A 25,611-nucleotide genomic window follows, 5' to 3' on the forward strand; every position below is an offset into this window, starting at 1 on the left:
AGTAGAATACCCTACACAGGAGATCGAATCTTACATGTCTCTATGGAACAGCATGTAGTCCCCTAGGTTTTTCTACTGAAAAGATCAGGAAAGCCATCCAGATACAAAACAATGATAAGGAATGGGTCTGATAAGCTTCCAATAGAGCTCTTCAAAATAGAGCCTATTATTTGGGCACCTTACCTCCAACAATTATTCAATGCAGCTGCTGCAGCAAATAGGGTCCCTAAATCGTGGACAAGGGTGTACATTTTTCTGATATATAATAATGGTGGAAGGGACGAGCCTAGCAATTATCGCCCTATCTCCCTGTTAGGTGTCAAGCTGAAAATCTGTGCAAGACTGTGTGTCAGATTGGAGGAATGGGTGCAGGAAAATGGAATTATTAACCACCTCCAGGCGAGATTTAGGCAAAAAAGAAATACTGTGGATCAATGCTTTAGATCAAATCGCCTCATCCAAAAATACCTTACCCTAAAGAGAATGAGGTTATATGTTACACTTAATGACCTCCAAATAGCATTTTATGCTGTGCATAGAGCTAAGCTCTAGAAGGTTTTAAGCATCGTTGGTTTACCATTGCACTGCTCCACGCAATTAAATCTATATACCATAAGAACGAGCCAGTGATCAGATGATGTATTGGAAGTCAAATGACCCTTCCTTTTGAGGTTCAAAAAGGTGTCTGTAAGGGGTGTGAACTTGCACCTCTTTTGCGTCTATATTAATGGAGTGACTGAAATGGTTATGGGGATATCGACAGATGCCCCTTCACTAGGGTCAGAAAAATGCCCCATGCTCCTTTATGCAGATGATTCTGAATATCCTTGACTCAATTGGACTCAGAAGACAGGTGAATACTTTGAATGAGTTCTGTTTAACTATGGGCTTTAAAATTAACAAAAATAAAACCAAGGTACAGATTATATATCCCCCAGGAATAAAAGGCCCTCATTTAAAAATAAAGTTTGAGGGAACACAGATAGAGCAAGTAACATATTATGACAGCATAAAATAAGCAGTTTCTGTAGGTTTGCTATTTAAATTGACACTTGTGTAGCACAGATAGCTATTTAAATCACTCTGTCTATGAAAGCACAGCTCACCCTGCATTCTTGTATTGCCATCAGGGTACTCTCCACCCCCTTTTCTCTGTTCACTGCAATTTCAAAGGGGCTAATGGAGAACATGCAGCAGTTATCGTCTCCTACACCCTTAAGTGTACTAGGCAAGAAAAGTTATTTCTTTTTCAAATAAATGTAAACCAGAAGTAATCGGGAAGATACTTGTATTAAGCTAACTATCCCCTGTTTGGCAAAGACCAGTATGTGTTAACTTTCTTATCTTAAGACCGTCCTGCAATTTCATTATGTAGTATAATTTAGCGTGTTTTGGAGTGCAGCACCACTGCATGAGATCACATTATTACTGTGATGTGGTACAGCAAGCCATGTGTTGCCAGGGTAACATATAGACATGTATATGAAGACAGGCTATCTATTTTAAAAGCACTTTATGAAGACAGGCTATCTATTTTTATTTTATTCTCAATACCTATTTAAAAGCACACCATTTTCTTTTCTTCACTTGAAATGCCTCACTTACAGGAGACACATTAGAAACTTGATTAATTAACTTAACTAACAAATACTAACACGATTCTAACTACTTAACATTATAATGTGTTCTCCATGTGCAAATGGAGGCAGGCTGAGATTCATTTTTAAACGGGCAATTTTTCTTTGCCCTGTTCACTGTCTTTGCAGGAAGCAAAATTTGAATGCCAGGAAATCAGTTAGATACAGTTGCTTTCTGTAAAAGTGAGCTATTGTTGAGGAAGGAGGAGGCAATACTCTATGTAAACTTAGGGGAGGTAACAGAGGTTTTTTGGAGTGTCTCGGACAGAATTACAGAGAGAAGACATTTTGCGGAGTTGCAGTGAGGTCGCCTTCGTTCTGCTGCTGTGAGGAGCTGGACCACTGATTCTTATGGATACATTCAACAATACATACAGGAATACATTTAAGGAAGTTAAGACTGTGACTTATATTTTCGGTAGTTTGATGATCAATGGTTTTACTCAATATGGAGTTGTGTCAATTAATTATTTATTTATTTATCACATTTATATAGCGCACATGCAGCCCAGGGGCATTGTGGCACTGTTACTTGTAAGGAGACTTAGTTACAATGGGTACAGGTTGTGCCTTTGGTTACAGTGAGGCGCTGACCTGTGATCAGCTATCGGTGGTATCATACAACCTAATACATCATACATGAAATTCATGAGGGCTTGGACATATGGTCTTGGTTAGGTGAATAGGGTAGTTTTCATGGCTTTATGAAAAGCAGTCAGTGAGGGTTCAGAGCGCAGGGAGGTAGGAAGGGTGTTCCAGTGCAAGGCAGCGAGGTACGGGAAGCTGGAGCCCCCTGCTCTGGCTCTTTTTACCCTGGGTACTGAGAGTATGTTGGCATAGGGTGACCTAGTGGGTCTTGTGGAGGAGACCGGGTGGATCCTCTGGGATAGGTACACTGGGGCGGCGAGATGGATGCATTTGTTGGTGATGCTCAGCGCTTTGAACAGGATCCTTTCCTTTATGGGGAGCCAGTGGGACGCTTTTCTGGTAGCAGTGATGTGCTCTCTCTTAGCAATCCCTTGTGCAGCACGCAGGGCACTGTTCTGTATTACTTGAAGCTTCTCAAGGTTTTTATTGGTGGTCCCTAGGAAAAGAACATTGCAGTAATCCAGCCGCGAGCCAGTTATGGCCCTCGCTATGTTAGTGCAAGTGTCTTTTGACAGATAAGGTCTGATTGCGTTGAGGAGTTTTGCATGGTAAGCAGCAGAGGAGGCGATGGCGTTTACTTGTCTGGTCATGGATAGGTTGGAGTCTAAGTAGATGTCTAGTGTTTTTACCGTGTCTAGAACTGGGATTCTGATTGAGTCAATGGTAAAGTGACTGAACTGGGCGTTAAGTTTCTTGAGGGTGTCAGGGGAGCCTACGAGTAGGAGCTCAGTTTTGTCAGAGTTAAGGCAGAGGCTGTTGATAGCCATCCACATTTGGATTGTGTTGTAGCTGTTGTTGAGAGTAGCACAGTCCGTGTCATAGTTGCCTGTCAGTGTGAGAAGGATCAGTGTATCGTCGGCGTAGTTGGTGTAAGAGATACTCATGGCGTCAAGGATGAGGAAGAGGGGGCGGGTGAAGATGTTATACAGGGTAGGGGAGAGGCAGGAACCTTGGGGCACCCCACATAGCATGATGGTGGGTGACGCAGCAGCTAGGTCAGAGAAGACCTGCATGGATCTGCCTTGGAGGAAGGAGGTGATCCATGTGGTGGCTTCTTGGGAGAAGTTGGCTGTGGAGGAGAGGTGGTGGCAGAGGATGGTGTGATCCACAAGATCAAAAGCTGCCGAGAGATCAAGGAGAAGGAGCAGGACAGGATTGTCTTGGTCCCTTGTGTCATCCATTTGGTTTTTGAGGTCGAGTAGGGCGGTCTCTGTCCCGTGCCTGGGGCGAACGCCGGATTGTCTCAGTCCAAGGAGGTTCTGCTCTTCAAGGAAGTGCTGGACCTGCAGGTAGGCTGCTTTGTCTAGAATCTTGAGGAGGAATGGGACTGTGGTGATGGGGCGGTAGTTATTAGGGAATGTGGGGTCAAGTGTGGGTTTTTTTATGAGAGGTCGGACCCATGCTTCCTTGAGGCATGAGGGGACTCTCCCTGTGGTAAAGGAGGCGTTGACGAAGGCTGTTAGGAAAGGAGCCAGGGTGTCTGCGCAGTCTTTGATGCTGGAGGCAGGACAGGGGTCACCTTTGCAATTGGAGGGTTTTATGTTTTTCATGATGCAAATATGCAAAAATGAAGGTCTTCAACCGTTCAGCAGCAGTTAATGTAGTATGCACTACTCTGTTGTGGGCGGCACACTCAGTGACATCAGACATTGGTTATGAACTGGCTCTCATTCCATTATTTAGCACATGATGTGAACCAGTATTACACATTTTTTATTTATATATAGATCAGTGACAACCGATGTGAACAACAATATAGCTAACATTTTAATTATACTGTCAAGATCCAAATAACAAGCACATTAACATTAATAATTGAATTTATTTTAGTCCACACGAACAAGGAGGGCAAGGCGCATGAGCCCAACACTAGACATTAGTACTTATACTCCGAGCGCATGTGCATAGGCATAACGCTATTGGATCTAATTGGGGAGTGCGCAGAAGAGTAGCGTCTTACCCACGCGCATGCGCGGATATACATTTGCACGTGCCGCTCATTCCAAGAAAGGAACAATCTATAAGAACGCACCGAACTAAGGGTCAGTCTTTGATGCCCGTACAAGTTACAGACCAGGGATTTAGGCCCAGACTAGGTAAGTGTCTCTTTAAAGTCAATTAATTTAATTTATAAAAATCGCTTGCTTTTAAATCGAGTCTTTCTAAACTTATATGATAGGATCTACGCTTACTTCAGCAACAGCACTATTCACTGTATGGACTTTGTCTATTCCATTATTCATAACGCCAAGATCAAGCTTATCTATCAATGGGTGAGCCTTTTTGTTCTAGACTTTTTAGCATTAGAATAATAAGGAAGGTGACAGACAATTAGCACTATTGTTCTCAAGGAAATCTATTTACCATAATCTATCTAACGGGCAAGAACACACTATGGATGATTCACTACAGATCAAGCATGACTGGGTGCCACTAATATAAACACAGAAGGAACTTAGTGAGAATACAATTAGTCACTATAATCACAATCCAGTATTGGTCTAATTACTATTGCAAATTGGAAACACAAATACCATATATGCATCCCACTTTAGGGTGATTTGCACAGGGTCACTTTGAGGTGCTGTCCACAAAGGAGTTCTGCTAAATTGTATAATACCATTCATGATTAGCCATATTAATGTACTGTCCTTGTGTTCCCTCTTGCTATTTTCCTGCAATACATCACATGGATGTCTTCGAATTTGGTATGTTAATTCCATTTTCTCTGTCTCATACCCATAATAACACTGTGAAATGTTCCTTGACATATTATTTTGGATAAACTGTAACACTATCACTCAAAATACTGATGTGTAAACCATAATTTCATTTTGTCAATGTTGTTAATTTGATCAGCCTTGAAAACGACGCATATGGCGAAACACGTGTCGGCTGATCAAGAGTGCCAATAAACTTTACCTATATTTGGACTCAAGAATCGTTTATCAAGACTTATTGATTATTGAACATTAATAGTTTCAGGTCATCTTCTCTTTAACAATTTACCATAATGTTTGGATAGTGAGTGGAACACAATATGACTTTTACATGGGCAATGATATCATGCACAGAATGTGTATGGTGTTAGATTTCCTTAATCAAAAAATATGGTCACGCCTAGGTGGGCTTGCACCTGAATTTGAAGACAAAAGAAGGGCTTATCATTGCGCACAACTGGCCCCATATGCAACTGAATTACAAATGAGGAAGGATACTATTATCCCTGCATTCACCAAACAGGTTGCAATAACACTGAAATGCAAGAATGGACAGCAGAAGAAAGATTCTGATGCATTTGTGTGCCTGAATGAATCCCTAAAACAGCAAGGCCTGGATTATGAATACATTCCATTGGTAGATATTGGTGAAGGGTCTGTAAAATCCATGGTGAATAATAAAGGTTGTCAAGATATTCATTTAGAGGAAAACTCCTCATTAGGGATGGCCATACAAAAATCACATTATACTGCAGATCTGAATAACATGGTGATTGAAAATATACCTGAAAAGTATGTAGATGCCAAGGGTGAGTTGCCAGAACACCTGAATTCTCAGCCCAAAGGAATATTTAAAATTCATTCTGTGTACCCCTATGATTCAAATGAGACAGTGGGCCTCATTCCGACTCAGGCGTTAAGGGGTTTACGGTTAACGCCTGATTACAAGGTTCCCTTTGCGGGATGGCTGTTTAATGCCTGCTTTTTGCAGGGTTAAAATCCATGCCGCAAAGGGACCTTGGCGATAATTACGGCACCGTAAGAAAAATAGTTGTGTGTGTGATTCCACTCAGGGTATGTGTGTGTGGCGTCTGAGTGGAATATAATGCAATAGTCTGCTGAGCGTATATGAATCAGCAGAGAGAGGCCTATGTAAACATAGTCTCACTAATGTAAATAAATTAGTGATAATACCACATGTTATTGTGAATACTCTATGGAAACAGTCTCACTAATGTAAATAAATTAATGATAATACCACATGTTATTGTGAATACTCTATGGAAACATAGTCTCACTAATGTACATAAATTAGTGATTATACCACATGTTATTGTGAATAATGTATGGAAGCATAGCTCACTGGTGTAGATAAATCAGTGATAACAGCCATAGGTGGCACTCCATATGAAAATGTGGTGTTTCTGAATAATGTAGAAGTCTGAGGCCTCTAGAGATCACAAGAACAGTCTAAACAAAAGAAAGGGGTTTTGTATGTTGGGGCCACAAATAAAACAAAGAAATTATGCTCACCAGAATACCACCAACAAAATGTATTCCACTATAAAGCCAAACCCAATCTGAATGCAAGGAATAGTCACTGTCAAATTACCATTGTTTTTGGCGGTACGAAAATACCATCAAGCCCCAAGTTTATACAAAATACCCTACAATTCCTAAACATGTAGGTTATTACATAATGCATAATTACGATGTTGCTACTGTAAAATACTCTATTATCTCCGGGTTTTTTCAGTAAAGTTTAGGCTAGTGGCTCTAAATCTCAAAGTGAACTATATTTTGTTTTGTTGGGGAAGATGCCTCATATTGACAAGTGAAGACTTTTGAAAATATACATGATCACAGGGTCAAATACTGCTGATGGCAAACTTGGTCCTGTGACCTGCTGGTTGCGTACTTCTGTGCAATTGGTGCTCAACCCATGAGCTGATCCCAAACTCCTTGGCAATCTATCTTTAGCACCCTATTGCTTTATATTAGCTGCCCTGAAAGTGAGATGGCTGCAAATTACAATATTGCACCTAGTTTGCCCAGTTATCTGCCTGCTATGCCCTCTGCTTAGTCACTTTCTTTCTCTGCTTAGTCACATCCCAGCCCACTTCACTACACAACTCCTAGCTCATTCTCCAGGTCCTGGAAAAATGTATTTCCAATCACAGACATATGTGTAATTTATTTTTAAGGGAAGCATGAATTGTGCAAAGTCTGGTTTCTTTAAAAACAAACAAAAAAGTATCAGCATCCCAGGTGGTGGCTTTGGGTGCTAATAGCGATAAATACCACTTCAATGGGTGTTCAGGCTTGAATGTGAGGATGGATAGCTCAGGGGCAATGTATTAGTCTTGGAAGCAAGACAACGCAGCGCAACAGAGGTTCGAATCCCGATCCTGCGCTTAGAAACCACTCACTGGTATTAAGGGTGTTACAAAAGAACAATTATAATAATAATAATGCTGGGCTTGGGCCTACCGGACTCAGATTTGAGGGCCGTGAGCAGCCCTGCCCTCCCTTGATAGTGGTGTTCAACGCTATATTGAAAACAGTTGACATCAGTGACTGGCAAGGGCCATCTTGTCCACCAGACGTTGATAATTATCCTCCCTGCCACAACACCATACTACGTACTTAGTCTCAGGCTATGTATGGCCTTCCTTTAACATTTTAATTTTGATTCACAAAAGTTCACAACTTCTCCTAACATAGCAAATATTCGGTGAAGCATACAATATGAGATGCTGCCCTGTGAAACACCGACTGCACACAGCTGCACAGAGCCTGGCACTGAAAACTGTTTTCAGGGCCTTTTTTATCATATCTATATGTCTCCATTCATGTAGCTAACCTTTACATTTTACAGACACTCATATCAGTAAGGTCCTAATTCAGCAATACACAAATACTGCATTGTTGCTCATTTTATGTCTTCGGTACAAATAACTTCTGGTGACATATTAGCATAATATTGCTAATCAAATAGATGTGTTTGCTAATCAAGAACATTTTCATTAGCAAATTCTGCTAATTAGTTTTTGAAAAAGAATGTATGCCTTGTATGATTACTTAGGGCTTAGAGTGAGTGCAAATGCTAGCTGAAGCACTCATTTGAAGAAGCTAACCTAGTGCTTAATAGGTATGCTACAGCAACTAATTCTTTTATGAGAACCCATGGGCGAGGCACATTTAACCATGCCCTTAGAGCGTATGAATTACAAGCTAGGCCTGCACCTGTGTATGGGGTAGAACTGTGGTGATGCCGCCGGTGTAGCTCTTTGTACCTGAAAGAAAATAGATTTTTAAAACAAGCTCTTCATCTTTCAAAAAAAAGTACACCCACCCAGTTGCTACAGTTTGAATTACATTTTCAAGGCATTGATCGTTTGATTACAATAAAGCTATTGTTATGTTATGTTATGTTATGTTATGTTATAAGCATTTGTATGAGCGCACGTACACCCGAGGGCATAATGGCGCTGAGGAGGCAAGGCATGAATACCGCAGCACAGAAATTAGAAAAGCAGGGTTTTTAAGCTTCGACGGAAGGCAAGATGATTGGAAGTGTCACTCAAGGGAATGGGAAGGTCGTTCCATGCCCTTGCAGCGGCGACGGAGAAAGCACGGCCACCCTTACGGGCCAGCTTGAAACAAGGCACTGACACCCACTGGGTGGTTTGAGAGCGAAGAGTGCGAGTGGGTTGGTAGGGAGTGAACTTTATTTGCAGATATTCTGCTCCCAGTCCATAGAAGGCCCGGTGTACTATACACATGGACTTGAACAGAATCCGCTGGGCAACAGGGAGCCAGTGCAGTTGTCTGAACAAGGGCGTCAAATGGGCTCCAAAAGGCAGACGGATGATAGTACGGGCAGCAGCGTTCTAGAGTAGCTGTAGACGCCGAATAAGGTAGCTGGGTTGGGCTAGATATAATGAGTTACAGTAGTCCAGCATGCTGAGGACCAGTGCACCCACCACAGGTGCCTGGCTAGCTGAGGGAATAAAAGGGAGGACCTTCCGGAGAACTCTAAGTTTATGGTGTCCTGATTTACAGACCGCTCCGTCGTACTCATGCATGGTCAGAGTAGCAGAGAACCTATTCCCAGGTTCCTAACAGGAAGAACAGGAATAGGGAGAGGGCCCAGTGAAGAAGGTCAGAAATCAGCTGTCCAGAACACTTGAGGTGTAGATGTACCCACAACCAGGACCTCGGTCTTAGTACCGTTCAGCTTGAGCTAGTTCAGCGACAACCATATACAGAGTTCTTCCAGACATTATTTAAGGCTGTTAGCTGTTTCAGGTTTAGTCAGGTCCAGATGGACCAGTATCTCGGTATCATTGGCATATGAGTAGAAGCGGAACCCATGAGATTCAGTAAGAAACAGAAGATATCTTATGTAAATATTGAACAAAATAGGGGAGAGCGCCGAGCCGTGGGGGACTCCGCAGGAGGGAGAGGCACGGCAGAGCAAAACAGAGGGAGGGAGACTGACTGGGAACAACCAGTGAGGAAGGCTGTAAACCATTTGAGGACTTGACCAGAGATGCCGGCTTCCGACAGCTGAGAGATGAGAAGAGAATGGTCGACGGTGTTGAACGCAGCCGACAGATCCAACAGTAGGACTGCTCCGACACCGCCCTGTCATCCAACATCGAGTTACGGACAGATTCAGTGCCTCTACCAGGCCTGAAGCCAGATTGAAATGAGTCAAGGAACTGTGAAGATTCCAGAAACGTGGATAGCATTGGGGATACCAGTGCCTCCAGTACCTCCAGTACCTTCATCAGGAATGGCAGAAGTGAGATGGGGCGATAGTTGGCCATCACTTTGGGGTTCAAAGAAGGTTTTTTGAGCAAAGGGAACACTAAAGCGTGTTTGAGTGAGTCTGGTATGACTCCTGTAGTGAAAGAGTTATTAAATGTCGACCTGATGGTATGGCATCAGTAAGAGATGCAGATTTAGGCTTTTGAATCGTAGATAGGACTTCTGCATTAGAAAAGAGAGGAAAAGATGACCAACATCCTCCAGTAGGGGGAGGTTTCACACAAACTGGGGTGGAAGCAATTGCTGCAGCCTCAGTCTGAATATTCTCTCGAATAGTGGTTACTTTAGACAGAAAGAAGGTAGAGATGGAGTCACAAAGCTATTGTAGTTTTGGGTATGTGCATGGGGCATTCCGTCCCACACAAAGTACAGATCTGCCCTTCAAGATGTCTTGGGGCAAAATGGTGGGCCCTAAATCCCATAGTGCAAATGTATATATAAAAATAAAAAGTATCATCTCACATTGGACACCCAGAGCTCTGGCCCCAGCCTTCACTGATTTGGAAAGATCCAAAAAAGCGGGTAAAATCTGCTTTCAAAGCTAGGGAGGAAGAACGAATACTTATTAACATTACTAATTCCCCATCTCTCATATCTTATTGGGAGATAAAGAACAATTGGGACTATGAATTGTACCTAGATCACTTATTACCCAATTACGCTTGCTCAATTTATGTCATATGTATGTGTGACATACTCCCACTAGCAAGAATATGAAATGCTTAGGACCCCTCTTCATCTGACAAATGTCCATTCTGTGATCTGGCAACAGAAACAGTTACTCATTTTGTTTTATTGTGCCTACTGTACAATAAACTGAGGAGGCTGTATCTAAGGCCCATATTTGTCCAAAGGAACACTTCTAACACGATTAACGTGCTTGTACAGTCTAAGACAACAGATGATCTACGTAAAGTTCTTGTAGTAGCTAAATTCATTCATAGAACGTGGCTTATGAGGAAAGACCTACTTATTGGACATATGTATTTGAATATCCCCCACTGCTGTTTTATTGTGTTATGAGGAAACTATGAGTATATAATTGATGATTTATGAATTTTAAGTCTTTTAAACTAGGTGATATAACTATACCTTTTTACCAATTTTACGATGACCGATATTGTATCCTTGACCCTAGCCATATATGTCACATGTGTGTTTCCATCTAATTACTTGACATGTTATTATGTGTATTTTTGCTGTTATTTTTGCTACCAAAATCATTTTATATTCAACTAGCAAAAAGTACCAGTACTCCACACGGGTTCTGTAGACAGACGGATAACACTCATCAATTGTTGAAAATCAATGACCCTGTAGGTCGCTGTTCAGAGTCGCTTATCTCTTGATGTGCTTTGCACTCGGAAGTGAACTGCATTGACAGTGGGCGCTTGTGGCTGGCTGACATGCCCCGGAGCAGACGTGGAGGGGAGGTGAGAGGTGGAGTACTGCAGCATACTGGAATCTTCTGTGCACTCTCCCCACCTATCTGACATTTCTGAGCTTGGACAGGAATAGAAGATATTATGATTTCCTATTGTGGCGTGTGCCCAGTTAACATTTGTGATGTGGGAAGTCACAAGGTGTATTTAATAAATAGGGGCCGCACATAGGGAGAGTTAATCAGCACAGGTACTCAGTGCTAAGCACATCTCTGTCTCTGTTTCTTTTTATTGCGGAGAGGCCCAGCTCTGGACCAGGCCATACCCCACCACACTGGTGACAAGGCGGTTGCCGTAGTGAAGTCACTTCACTCAGCATGAACCCGCTTCCGCTCCGCAAGGGTGAAGCGCTTCCTCCCTCATAGAGCGTGATCACTGCTTGCTGCCAGAGCCTGCATCAAGGGTGGGTCACCGCCATCGAGGCTCGGTGGCGGTGACCCACCCTTGCTCATTATTCAGGCTCGCTGGTGAGGTGAGTTATAATGAGGCCTGCTCCGTTCGCCTGCAGGGCGGGGCACGAAAAAAAATTAAAAATTAATGAAAACAACAAAGACGACATCGGAGGCAGTGGCAAAGAGGACACGTGGATGCCTCCAGCCCCAACACCTGACGTTCAGTCTGAGCACAATCAGCTGCAGCAGGTGCAGCAACCAAAGACCAACCAAATACAAGGTACTGCCAGTAAACAAGGTCATATTAAACTGGATACCCAGTTTGGGCAATAGGGCAAAAGCAGGAACAAGGGCTCCAGCTCCCAATCTGGAGTCCTTGTGCGCCGTTATCCTCTGAAAGTGAATCCTGCCCACATATATATTTTTTTAACAATATAGTTTATTTCTAAACTTTTAATTTATCTACAATTCTTGATTTCTATGATCGTGTTCGAACAGGATTAGTACAGGGACTAGAGATTTGTGTCCACTGGTTTGTAGTCTTTCTTTAGGATTTTTCAACAAAATTGAATGATCGTGAATATCATTTTGTTGTTGTTTGCTAGGAGAATTTAGTCCCATTGATCTCTTGCATCCAATTGTGTCGTGAGTTTCACATACATTTCCCTGTAGGTGTTTCTCAAGTCCAACAGGTCCTCGCATTCCATTATTAGATGGAAGAGCGACTCTGGCTGGTCAGGGTCTTTACAGAATCTACAGTATGCCAGGCCTGTCGGTAGTTGCTTGAAACGTAGCTGCAGGAATGGGTCGCGTATGTCTTTATCAGGGAACAATTTTAAATAGTTGGGAAGGTGATTAATCGCCCTAACCTCTGATATACAGTTGAGGTTCATGCAATATTGACTGGGACATGATCTTCATTATGAGTCTTTCAGAACATGCCAAGATTTGTACACAGTACAATGGATTGAAGTGATTGTGTGGCGATCTCGTAGCGAATCCTAGCCACGGGGAATGTTGGGGGCAGTGATAACACCTTACGCCAGAATATGGCCTCAAGTTGTTGCCATATATCTGGGTCAAGGTTAATCATTGCCTCAGCTCCAAAGGTAAGTATCGCTACTACTTTCTGATGAAAGAACGTAAGTACCAGTTTCAATGAGAATTTCCCATATTTTCTATGGATGAAGCAGCCTTGTCTCGCCAGGGCGTGTGCTTTAGATTTTAGGTGGATACACCATTCTGTCTCGGATTTTGATTGATTAATCCATACTACCAGGTATTTCACAGAGTTCACCTGGACACGTTTTTTATGTTGTATGAACCATGAAGGTTTTGTCTTGGAATGTTTCTTGGTTAACAGCATGATCTGGGTTTTCTCGATGTTGATCTTTAGTTCGTTCAGTATTATGTAATCTTCGAGTCGATCTAAGCAGGTCTGGAGGCCTCTCGGTGTTTTATCGAAGATCACAATGTCATTAGCGTACATCATCTGCGGTAGGGCTGTGGCATTGAGTTTTGGTGGATTTTTGGACGGAATGATCATATACTCGTCAAAGTCAAAGGTGAACAGATTAAAGAGTATCGCCGCCAAGGGACAGCCCTGTTTCAGGCCGTTTAACGTCATTATTGGTTTCGAGACTATGCCATTCGTTGTCATACGTATTTGTATACTGGTGTTGGTATATAATAGTTTGACAGGCTCTAGAATGTCTGTGGAACATCCCCAGGCTTTCAGTTTAGACCAGAGCACTTGTCTGTTGATCATATCAAAGGCAAGTTTTAAGTCAATGAAAACTGTGTATATTTGAATTTTACCTTGGTGGCATCTTGTTTTAGGAGATTTAATAGAAACAAGTTAAGATTAGTACCCACGCTTTTAACAAATCCAGTCTGTCTTTTCGCTTGTCTATGGTTATTAGCAGCCCAGTTGGTTAGTTTCTGTAATAGATATGTGGCAAATACTTTCCCAAGGGGGTCAAGTAAGGCAATGGAACGGTAATTATTTGGTTGTTTTCTGTCTCCTTGCTTGAAAATGGGGACTAAGATTGCTGATTGCCATGTTCGAGGTACAGCATTTAATACTGAGATCAGGCTAAACAACTGAATGCATAATTTTGTCCATTGCTGAAGATTCTGTCTAATAAGTGCATTTGATAACCCGTCGTGGCCAGGGGCACGAGTCATATTTAATTTAGATATTATTTCAGTAATGTCCTCTTGGTTGAACTCAAATGACCATCTGTAGGGGTGTTTCTCCACTTCTACTTTGGTGTTAGAGTCACGTGTTTTATATAATTCCGTAAAGTGGGTAATCCAGCTGGATTCTGGTACATCCGAGATTAATCTGTCATTGGAACTGTCACGTTGGTTTAAGATGTTCCATGCATTCCTGGTGTTTTTATGGGACAAAGCTTCAAGCATTCTTTTTGAGTCCTGTTGGACTAACAAGTATCTATTGGTTTTAGTCCAATTTGTATATTTCTGTTTTTGCTTTTTGATCAAAAGTTGTTTGTTTTCTTCATTACTTTTGTTAATGGTTTTGATGTTCTTACGCATTTCTGCTTTTTTCTATTTTTGTTGATGATTAAAGGTATGAAGATGACAAGTTGGTTGAATGGTTTTACGGATTCTATTTTGTTGGAAAGGCAATAGGAGCCATTCATAGTTTAGCTTGCTCATTCCATTTTGTTGGGTAGCCAGGAAAGTTTCGGGTAGTGAGTTTACGTGATTTGTATTTAGACGCAAGCTCATTCGTCTTTCATCTAGCTCGACTCTTGGTAGCATCAATTTTGTTCTTATTTGATGATTTGAAGCCTAAGTTAGTTGTTGCATCCAATGGTCGCTGTTGTTTGAATGGGTAGTATCAAGGCTCAATAAGGTTTGTGTTATTCCTTGAGAAGCATACATGTGGTCAATGATTGCAACAGGGCGGGCTGCGGTGCTGTCTGTAGTGGACTCGGAGGTTGTATTTTCCTCGTTGGTAATTGAGGCAATGAGTTCAGCTGTATTTTCGTAAGAGGTTAGTAGGGTATCGGAGGACACTTCATCACATGAATAGTCTCTCACAGAGTTTTGAAGTTCATCATCTGATATTTCTTCGCAAGATAGGTTACTTGACCGCTGATCTTCTAAGCCGCTCTCGTCATATTGGTTGATGACTATCAATGAGCTCAGATTTGGCTCATTGCTGTTCCTTGGTGAATGATCTACATCATTATCTTGTTTCTGTTGTAGGGAAACATTCTGTACATATGTTACTGGTTTTGGTATTGACTGAAGTTTTGTTATTGATTTCATTAGATTCGGAAGAGGATTATTTGCAATTTCCAAGGGTTTGTTTGTTTTACTTTGCTGTTTCTTGGAGGCATTCACTGGTAAGGTCAAGTTTCCTAAGAAGGTCCTGGAGCCTTTCTGGTTCTTTTATGGTGTCAGTGTTTGTTTCTGAGTCTCCTTTTTTTTTGTGCCGGGTTTGAAACAAAAATGTTGTAGTTTTCTTTTAGGGAGATGGATGAATCGGCAGCTGGCTGCACATCTAGTCTTGGTTGAAGGACTACATCGATCTTGTTAGGGTCGGTTTGCGGAGGTGTTTCCTTTAATGGTTGGATAGAGATGGTACGCATTGGCAGCGTTTGTTCCTCATTCCTATTTTTTGGAGATTCTCAATGGAATTACTGATGTTCGTGGCTATCTGGAGGGATATTGGCACTTTCGTTAGGCAATTGGAAACTTGATCGTTAAGTTGAGCAATGCTTCGTTTTATCAGTGTCAATTCATTCGCTATAGAATTTGGAGTCAGCATGGTTATAAGTATCTTGTTCAATTCGATTTTGTCAATACGATAATTTCTCATGAGTTCGAACAATCTTTTCTGCCAACGGATACTTGTTTCTGCTTCAATGTTCGTCCTTTCCTGTATTTTGTCTATGAAAGTTTCAATGTAGATCCGTTTAGAATGCACGAGAGCCAGTTAAGTGGCTTGATCCTTCATTGTCTCAATACTTGTCTCATATAGTTTCCAAAGAGGAAGTAATGCCTGATCAGCATATTTTGGAGATCCAGCATTGCGGTCGGAATTGGGTTCATTTGGAATTAGTTTGATGGGAGTGCATTGGCATTTTCAAGTACGTTTTTCCAGTGAGTGTGCTGTTTCTCGATCACTAATCACATGGCTCTCTTGCTTTATTTGGATAGGCATGTTCCTATTTTGAATTGGAATTGGTTGCGAGCAGGCAGTGTTTGTATTCAATGGAGTTGACATTGGATGATGAGTTTTTGTGTCTTTTCTCCTTTTTTCCAGAAAGACCTCTTTCCTTTTTTCATGGTTTGACATGAGTAGCTCTATTTCTGTGATATCGACTGAAAGTCGAGCTACACGTGCGCTCGGTGTATGGAGAGTAGAGGGTCTCGTGTCATCAGATTTGATTCTTTGGCTGTGCTTTATTTGCCAGCGTTGTTTAGCCAAAAGGGCTTTTTTTTTTAAAGTTCCAAATTGACCCGGGGGAGTGAGTATCTTGAATCCAGGTCATCTGGGTTGGGGTAAAGATAAGACTCATTCCCCAAGACATTCTTGTCAGCCATCAAGTTCGTTTGGTTGGTCAGGGTGAAGTTTGATGGAAGCAATCCATTATCCGCCACTGTTCGTATCTCTAGAGACTTTGTCTGTGAGGTTAAGGCATTTTTGAGTTCGTGGTTAACCTTTTCCATTGGAGTTTCGATGGTTTGCTTAGGGCAGACATTATCTTTTTTTCGTATAGGGCAGTCAGATTGATTTAGAACTGGTGTTTGTTCCATTTCAGGTTTGTTACCTCGGCATTTAACATCGGCTATTAACAGCTTAGGATCAGGTTTGATTAAGGTCGATGCATTCGAACAGTGGGCATCCAAAAATGGCACCATGCCTTGGATCTCCACAACAGGTGATTCGTCCGATGGGGCGGACACCTGCAAATGGGAATCCAAGGGATCTGTGATACCTTGCGTTTCCACATTGGGGGATCTTTCTGGGCGGGTACCCTGCGGGGAGGCTCCCTCCCTCCTAAATCAGTGAGTATGGCAAGCGCTGCTTCGTCTCCCTCCGACATGGGTTCCAGGTTCTGGGCTGACATGTGGATAGTAAGTGCTGTGGTATCTGGATCTGTTTCGTTGTGAGGATTATCATCAGGAAACAAGGAAACATCGGTGGCTGAGAGTGTTTTAAGTCTTTGTCTCGTCAGCGGTCCCTTTTGAGTTGGAATTATAGTGTTCACCATCTTTCGCGTGAAGCTTGTGGGGACTGCTTGGATAACTGTTTGTTTATATGTATTGACTACACGTCTTAGCATGCGTTTTTGTAGAGGAAAATAAATAAATAAATATAAAACGTGCAAGGCTCTGGTTGGTCCACAAGCAAACACAGGCAGAACATGGCAAATCTACATAAGTCGTCTTGCGTATGGGTCAAAGGAAATCCCGCAGTCCCCACACAGCGGGGTGTCTAGTTGTTCAGAGGATTCAAATTATTAGATGGGAAAAATGCAGTGAGTGCAGTGATTACTTGAAGGAGGGCTGCGTTGCTGATCCTTGTCTCGTTGCTGTTTTCAAGAGGTATTACAGGAAGTATGGGCAGGCAGGCTCCCAGCCCCAGCAAACGGCCAAACAGCAGCACTCCTAATCGCCCTTCACTTCGCTGGGCTTAATGCTGCAAGGGCGGCAGGAACAGGATTTTATAGGCCCGCCTCAGAAGTGAGCAGAGCTACGTGCTCACAGTTATCACGGCATCCAAAGAGGCAAAACAAACATCCAAACAGCAGCACTCCTAATCGCCCTTCACTTCGCCGAGCTAACATCCTGCCCACATATGTTAGCGAATCACATCAACTGATTACTTACAACTACCAGTTGGGTTGCAGCACCTACCAGGAGTGCTTGTGCACCCTACCTGCCTAAGGCCTGCACGCACACACCGTGGAAGAGTTGAAAGGCCAACGACCTGCCTACTTCAATCTGCCCACTAACACCACGCAAGTGAACATCTACAATGGTGGACAATGCTGCTCCTGCTCCACAAGCAGCCAGAGTGCCTTGTACACCTATATACCTCACATCTTTGTAAGAATTTGACGTCTCCGGAGCTCCGTCGGCTCTCTGTCCTAGATGGTCCGCCTGGTTAAAACATCTGGACATGTTTCTATCCGCCTTTGGCATAGACAATGATGAGACAAAGAAATCAATTATGCTGTACTCAGCTGGCCCTGCAGTCTGTAACATTTTCGAGACCCTCCGACCTACTGATGTGACAGTCAATGCAGCCAAGACAGCACTGCAGGTATACTTTGCACCCATGGCGAACCTGGAGTATGAGAGGTTGCTGATGAGAAATTCCCTACAAAAAGAGGGTGAGTCCCTTGACGTGTATCACTGCAGACTACGGAGAATAGTGACAATGTGCGCGTGGTCAGATGAACAGCATGAAATGCACCAGCAGTTGATCAACGGCAGATCCTGAGGGAACCAGGGATAACACTGGTTCGCATTCTAGAACTCGGCCGCTCCCACGAATTGGCAGACGTAAGAGCGGAGAAAATATGTGTCGCTATGAAATCCGTGAAGTTAGAAGATGCCTGCGCCATGGGAAGAGAGGCATCCACTTTGGGGCAAGAAGGAGCAACGTGAGGCAGAAGTTACGCCATGTCCCAATTGTGGCTATGACCTACCTCACTCTGCTGACTGCCCGGCTAAGGGCCACACCTGTGGGAGATGTGGTGTAACAAATCATTTTGCCAGGGTATGCCACGCACCAGCACACTCTGCGCACATGCGAGATCTGGCGGTGTTGAAGCAGTACTCACAAAGACAACCTCGGAAGGTGGCAATGGCAGATCAAATACCCCAAACTGAGGAACAGCAAGCTGAGGAGGAGACCAAAGAAGAGGACGTATATTTTATTTCCAGCGTGTCAGTAATAAAAGCATCAGGATGACGGCAGCTGAAAATGCACAAATGAAATATGTGGATCCCAGATTCCAGCATTAGTTGACACGGGAGCATCGGTTAGTGTCATGGCGGACGATCATCATCGCAGTCTGACGGATGCACCCCCCTTGAAAAAGACTCAAGTACAGATCTACACGTTTGGGGCAGAGGTGCTGCTGCTGCTGCAAGGTGTTTTCTTTGCACCAGTCCATAATGAAGACACCACTATCACAGCGAGGTTCTTTGTTACCAAAGTGAGTAAGGTCACACTTCTATGGTGTGCGGCAGCAGAAGCACTGCATATCATGAACTTTGCATTTGGGGTCTATGTACTAGACATACAATCCCTATTGTCCAGGTTTGCTGATGTCTTTCTGGCTATAGGACGGTTTACTGGTGACACAGTTCGCCTGCACATCAATCCATTTGTACAGCTGGTGACACTGAAGCACAGGCAAGTACCTTTTCACCTTCGTGCGATGGTCGAGAAAGAACTAGATGACCGAGTTAACATGGACATCATTGAAGAGGTAGACGGCCCGACCCCGTGGGTTTCACCTATTCTCATTTCCAATAAACTCAGACAACCAGACTCCATTCGCATTTGTGTTGATATGCGCCTTCCCAACAGGGCCATAAAGAGGGAAAGACACATCACCCCGACGCTTGACGACATCTGGGTGACCTGCAAGGAGCCAAGTTCTTTTTTGAAGCTAGACTTGAGGTCTGGGTATCACCAGCTGGTGTTTGATCCTGCCTCCCGCTACATCACTACGTCCACCATCCACAGAGCACTATATAAATATAAGCGCCTTAACTTTGGCATATCCTCCCCAGCAGAGGTCTTTCAAAATACGATCTGTGGTGCTCTTGCTGGCCTGAAAGGAGCGATCAACATCAGCAATGATATTATGATGTATTCAAGCTCCGAGCAAGAACATCTAGAAAGGCTAGGGAAGGTACTGGGTTGTATCGAACAACTCACTTTGCACAAAGACAAGTGCACATTTCTACAAGGGAAAATCACATTGTTTGGGTTCATACTTCAAGAAGATGGCATCTCTCCTGACCCCGAGAAAAAGGATATCCAAACGGCAAGTCCACCCTCAAGCGCCTCAGAAGTACGCAGTTTCCTGGGTATGGTTACCTGCTGCTGGAGGTTCATTCGTAATTTGGCCACCTGTTCAGAACATCTTCGTAATCACACCAAGAAAGAGGGGAGCTGGAAATGGACTGTTCTGGAGCAGTAGACATGGTGTTCTTCAACCCGAACTGTAAGGCAGAAATAATCAGGGATGCCAGTCCGTTTGGCCTGGGGGCAGTGCTGTCACAGCCCGATGGGGCAGGGGTTGCCCACCTGGTTGCCTTGCAAGCAGTGCTCTTTCAAGTATTGAACAGCAATACTCATAGATTGAGTGGGGGCACTGGCCATGCTGTGGGGCTGCAGACACTTTCACCTCTATGTGTACAGCAAATCAGTGACCGTGGTCACGGGCCACAAGCCTCTCATCCCAATCATGGTTGGATCATCCTCCAAACCCCCATCGAGAATTGAAAGGTGGTTGCTAGCCCTTCAGGAATATGACCTTGAGCTGGTGTACCACCCAGGGAACGCCCATGCAGCGGACTAATTTTCCCGACATGAGCACACAAGAGTTCCTGCACCCCTTGTTGGAGGCAGCCACTCCCATATCTATGTCACTCCAAGACGTACAAGAGGCATCAGCCAACGACGAATGCTTCCAACTGCTGAAATTGGCTGGAACCAACGGTGGGTGGAACCATGCCCTCGACAAGTTAAAAAGGCACAGGATGCAAAGAGAGTTCTGGAGCACATGTGGCATGTGCGGTCCAAACTGACATTCCTTGACCGTAGATTGGTCCTGAGAGGGTTGAGAATGGTCATTCCCTCCAGCCTGATACCACTGGCGCTGGAGCTGGCCCATATAGGGGATCAAGAAGTGGCCAAGAACAAAGGTTGACTCAGAAGGAAGGTCTGGTTTCTTGGCCTCAAGGAGAAAGTGCAAGAATTTGTGCATAACTGTGTGTGGTGTCAGGCAGAGTTGCCCCACAAGAGGGAACCATACATAGAGCCCATGGACCGAAGCAATGTACCCTGATGCACAGTGCACATGGATTTTTGATATACCTTCAAGGAAACCCACTTCCTAGTGCTAGTGGACCATTGGTTGAGATACCCAGACTTAGAGTTTGTGGAGTCCACCTCACTAGAAGATGTAGTGCCTATTCTCGAGAAGGTGTTTGCCACTCACAGACTCCCAAATAAAGTGTGCACGGATAACGGCCCACCATTTTCAGAGCAGAGGATTCTCGTAATACCTCCATGGTTTAGGAATCCGACACCAAAAGATAACGCCGGTTTCGTCCCGAGCGAATGGAGAAGCAGAGAGGATGATGAGGACTCTATGTTCTGAATCGCGCATGGACAGGGGGAGTGTGAACACCAGGCCCTGTACCAATTTTTGTTAGACTACCGCACTACCTCCCACTGTTTAACTAGGGTGCCACCAGCGAAGGCCCTTTTCCAACCATGCCTGAGGGGACTGCTGCCTGATCATTCCAGTCATACCCATGGGGTGATCGATGATGGACTGGTACTTAAGCGGAGGAGGAGAGCCAATCAAAGGTAAAGCATTAGGAGAGGCCTGCACAATCACAACTTGGAGGTAGGAGACAGGGTACTAGTACGTACCAGGTACTCGAAAGGAAAGATGGACTTACCCCAATGGAAGTAGTGAACACGAGAGGAACCATGATTACAGCGGGGGGCGTTGCTAGCTAGCCATGTGAAAGGAGAGGAAGATCTGGAGCTCCTGTTGATCCGACATCATCCTGAAGCTGCCCGCCGGCAGATCGCGTGTTAAATTATCCCCGAAGGAGGTCCGGCTGTGCGAAATGGACCAGCACACAGTGAACCATGTCTGCCTTCTGACAGCTCGTTATAAGTGAAGGAATGAGCTTTTCGAATTCGGCGGAGCGATTGCAACATCGCGCTCAAAATGGCCGCTGGGAGAACAAACAAGTAGATACTTTGTTGCCAGCCCAGCGCGAAGTGGCGTGCCAGATGAAAGGAACTGTAGCAGAAACAGCCGCCAGCCTGGGGGAATTGTAAGGAGAGAGCGAGCGATCTAAGACACAGGAGACCGTGGATGCAAATGAGACATTGTGCCCCAACAGAGCCCGGCGCGAACACAAGGAGCAGCGGTGCGTCTGCTTAAGGGAAGGAAGTCAAGGCGGATTTGTGGCGTGACTCTCCTCTCGGTCTGTGGGGTAGTTAAGTGCTGCTGAAGCAGCGGGCTGAGACGTGACCGGCCCAACAGCCAGCAGGACCTGGATGGGCGACGGCGTAAGCGGCCGATCGTGTATGCGAAGCGGAGCACTCCGGATAAATAACTCATGAAACCGTGCTGCAGGTCCGGAGCGCATATGGAGTGAATCGCAACAACGACACAGGCAAGATTCAACTTGCAAGTTTGTAGTCGCTCGCGGATGAAAGATCAAGATGGCGATCCTCTGTGAACAAAGGGCTGGAGAATGGATCTGAGGAGTCACGTAGGAGTTGGAGCGAGCGAGAGAGATGTGTGCGGCGAAGCCCTCAATAAGAAAGAAAAAAGGAGGCGTGCTGGTTCAGAGCACATATGGAATGAACCATGATTACAGCCACTGACGGCAAGACTACAGTAACTAGGAATGCAAGTTTCTTCTGGCAAGTGTGGTGTTCGACAGGAGAACGGGGCAGAGAAAGTATGTATGATTATCAAGCTGCCGCATCCCCGTCGTGGCCAGGACTCATGATTGAAGGATTGGATGTGGAGGAGCCTGTACCCAGCAACAATGAGAATTGTCCAGCGGACCAAGGAGGTGGCATGCCTCAGGAAGAGGAAGGAAGGGAAGTTTACAGGTGCTACCAGTGAGAGGTCCCCGAAAGCCATCAGAGTATTTGAAAGACCTTGTGGTCAACACCCCCTGATGTGCATGCTGGGACTATGTGACGCAGCTGTTCAGTTTGAGCAAAAGTAAAGTTGTATATTTTGCATGGTTATGTGTTATGGCCCATATGTAACTGTTGTGCTTGTTTGTTATTTATGAAAAACGTGGAGTGTGGTGTGTGCCCCTTTAACATTTGTGACGTGGGAAGTCAAGAGGTGTAGTTAATAAATAGTGACCGCTCGTGCAGAGTGCTAATCAGCACGGCGACCCAGTATTAAGCACATCTTTGTCTCTGTGTCTTTTTTTATTGCCGGGAGGTCCATCCTTGGACCGGGCCATCCCCGACCACACCTATGACATCTCAGCTTTTAGAAAAATCTTGAAACTCATTTTACAGAGGCGGGCAGGGCCAGCTTAGTGCAGCAGAGTTTCCTCAAGACGTCCTTCTGGAGAAGGGGTAGGAGCCGAATGTGACATGTGGCACATGCCACAGCGTGCCACAGCATGCCACCAATCTCTGGACTGGCTGATGTAAAATGTGCAGTTTTAAGGATTTCAAACACATTCAACAAGGGGAAAAATACCCTCTCAATCATTGTGGGATTGTTTTATATTGAAACACTTTCAGCAAATGCATAGTTTAAGCACTTATCATGCCACAGCATGTCACCAATCTCGGGACTAGCTGATGTCAAATTTACTGTTTAAATGACTTCAAAGACATTAAACAAGTGAATAAAAAGCCTCACAATCATTGGGAGATGTTATAAATCAAATTAAAAAAAACCAAGAAAAATATGAATTCCAACAGCTTCCTAGAACTTTCAACCTCGTGCACTGCAGTTTGAATCTGTACTGTTGCACTAATGCTTTAGATGGGAAATTGCTGGTGCTAGTTCCTATGACCTATTCAAACAGCAGGGCCTGAAAGTCCCTTTTCAGTGTCAATTCTAACGTGGCATGCCACCTAGATATTTCTTTACATCTTCTTCAAATCAGTGTTTTAATTGCTTCAAAATTACAGGCATCTCACCTTCTTAGTCTCTTGTCTTATGTTTCATATCTTTCAGCAATTGAATAATTGAAAGCACTTGGAACTCCAGCATGACACAGCATGTCACCCCTCTCGGAACTAGCTGATGTCAAATTTACTGTTTAAATGACTTTAAAGATATTAAACAAGTGAGTAAAAAGCCTCACAATCATTGGGAGATGTTATAAATCAAATTTTAAAAAAAGGAAAATATACAGCTACCTAGAACTTTCACACTCGTGCACTGCAGTCTGAAGCTCTACCATTGCACCAATGCTTGAGATGGAAACATTTCTGGTGTTAGTTCTTATGACCTTTTCAAACAGCAGGGCCTGAAAGTCCCTTTTCAGTGTCAATTCTAATGTGGCATGCCACCTAAATATTTCTTTATATCTGCTTCAAATCAGTTTTTTCATTGCTTCAAAATTACTAGCCTCTTGCGTTTTATTTCATAACTTTCAGCCACTTAGAACGCCAGCATGCCACAGCATGTCACCAATCTCTGGACTAGCTGATGTAAAATGTACTGTTTAAATGACTTCAAAGACATTAAACAAGTGAAGAAATAGCCTCACGACCATTGAGAGATGTTATAAATTAAATGTAATAATAAAATCCCTGTACGTCACCTTGCGGCTGATAGCTGTCTGTCTCCTGTGCATTACACAATAATATGGCCTGGGTATAAGTAGAATCCTCTGACAGCAAGTAAAGCAGAGAAGGGCCTTCAAACATTCTGCAGGACCCCTCTCTGGGACAGCTGATGGACAAAGCAGCATGGGCAGGCCTAGGGCCGCTATCCCATAAGCTGGACTGTCTCCTGGGCTGGGTCGCCTTCTCACAAGGGCCGACAGCTGTGAGGCCCAGAGCCTGCAAGAGACAATGGCAGGAGGAACATAAGGCCAGTGGCGAACCACTGTCCGAATCACGCAAAGGACACACAAAAGAGAGGCATGCTAAGGGAAAGGCGTGATGGAAGGGACAAGGTGACATACCCCTTAGCCCACAGGAAGACCAAGAGAGCACTGAATGGGATTCCAGCAGCACTGAGAGTTCTCACCTTTCTGTGAGCTTGGCCACTCCTCAGGAAGGAGAACCGTGCAAAAGGCACAATAAGAGCGTTTAGAAATGCAGAGATAGTTCCCTGGTCGACCCCTTTCACCCAGACCTGCTACTCCACCCGAGATCCTCGGAGGGGAAGCCCCCACTTAAGACCAAAAGGTACTTGAGCAAGTGACTGCGCACGCCTCTAAATAAGGAGGTGAGAGGCTAATTGAAGGCACAATATCCCAGACCTTCTCTGCCGGATAAAGTAGCGGACACTCTGGAGGTGGACTCATTCATGGTGAAACATACCAACGACCTGAAAAGGGCATTGACCGCTCATAGATAGCATGCCAGGACACGCTCCCCGATTCCATAGGTCCATTGGCCAAGATCATTAAAATGGTCGAAGAGACCAAAGAGGCCCTGCCTATGGATGTGCATATTCTGGCTAATTGGGCACAAAGAGCAATTTGTTTAATAAGTAATACCAACTGTACAATAGCAGCGGAGAGCAGACGATCGATTGTACTAAAGATCGACCTGAAACTCAGGGAGTTGGCATCCTCTGAGGCCACTGCAGCAGCTAAAGGGCTTTTGTTTGGAGAAGCTTTTGTCAAAGACATGTCCAGATTTGTTAACACCTTTGCTGCTCTGGACAAAGGTCAGACATGGTTAAAAAGAGTGTTTGTGCCCTGTGTATCCGCCAGGGCGGCAGAAGCAGAGGCGTCTCTGCCAGCCACTGAGGAGGCCAGAGGCCCTATAGAGGAAACAACTGGTGACAGCAGGAAGACAGAAGGCCGGATCCTTCCTTCCCCTCGTGTGGAAGAGGCAGGTGTCGGGGTTGGCACTGCAGCAGCAGGTGAGAGTACATTGGTATACATACAGCGTAGCAGCAAGCAATGCAATTCCCGCAATAGTTGGTAGGCTAGCGATGCACCTAAGCGCTTGGGA

The sequence above is a fragment of the Ambystoma mexicanum genome, chromosome 4q (assembly GCF_040938575.1).
Source record: "Ambystoma mexicanum isolate Mex_15411 chromosome 4q, UKY_AmexF1_1, whole genome shotgun sequence".
NCBI lineage: Eukaryota > Metazoa > Chordata > Amphibia > Caudata > Ambystomatidae > Ambystoma > Ambystoma mexicanum.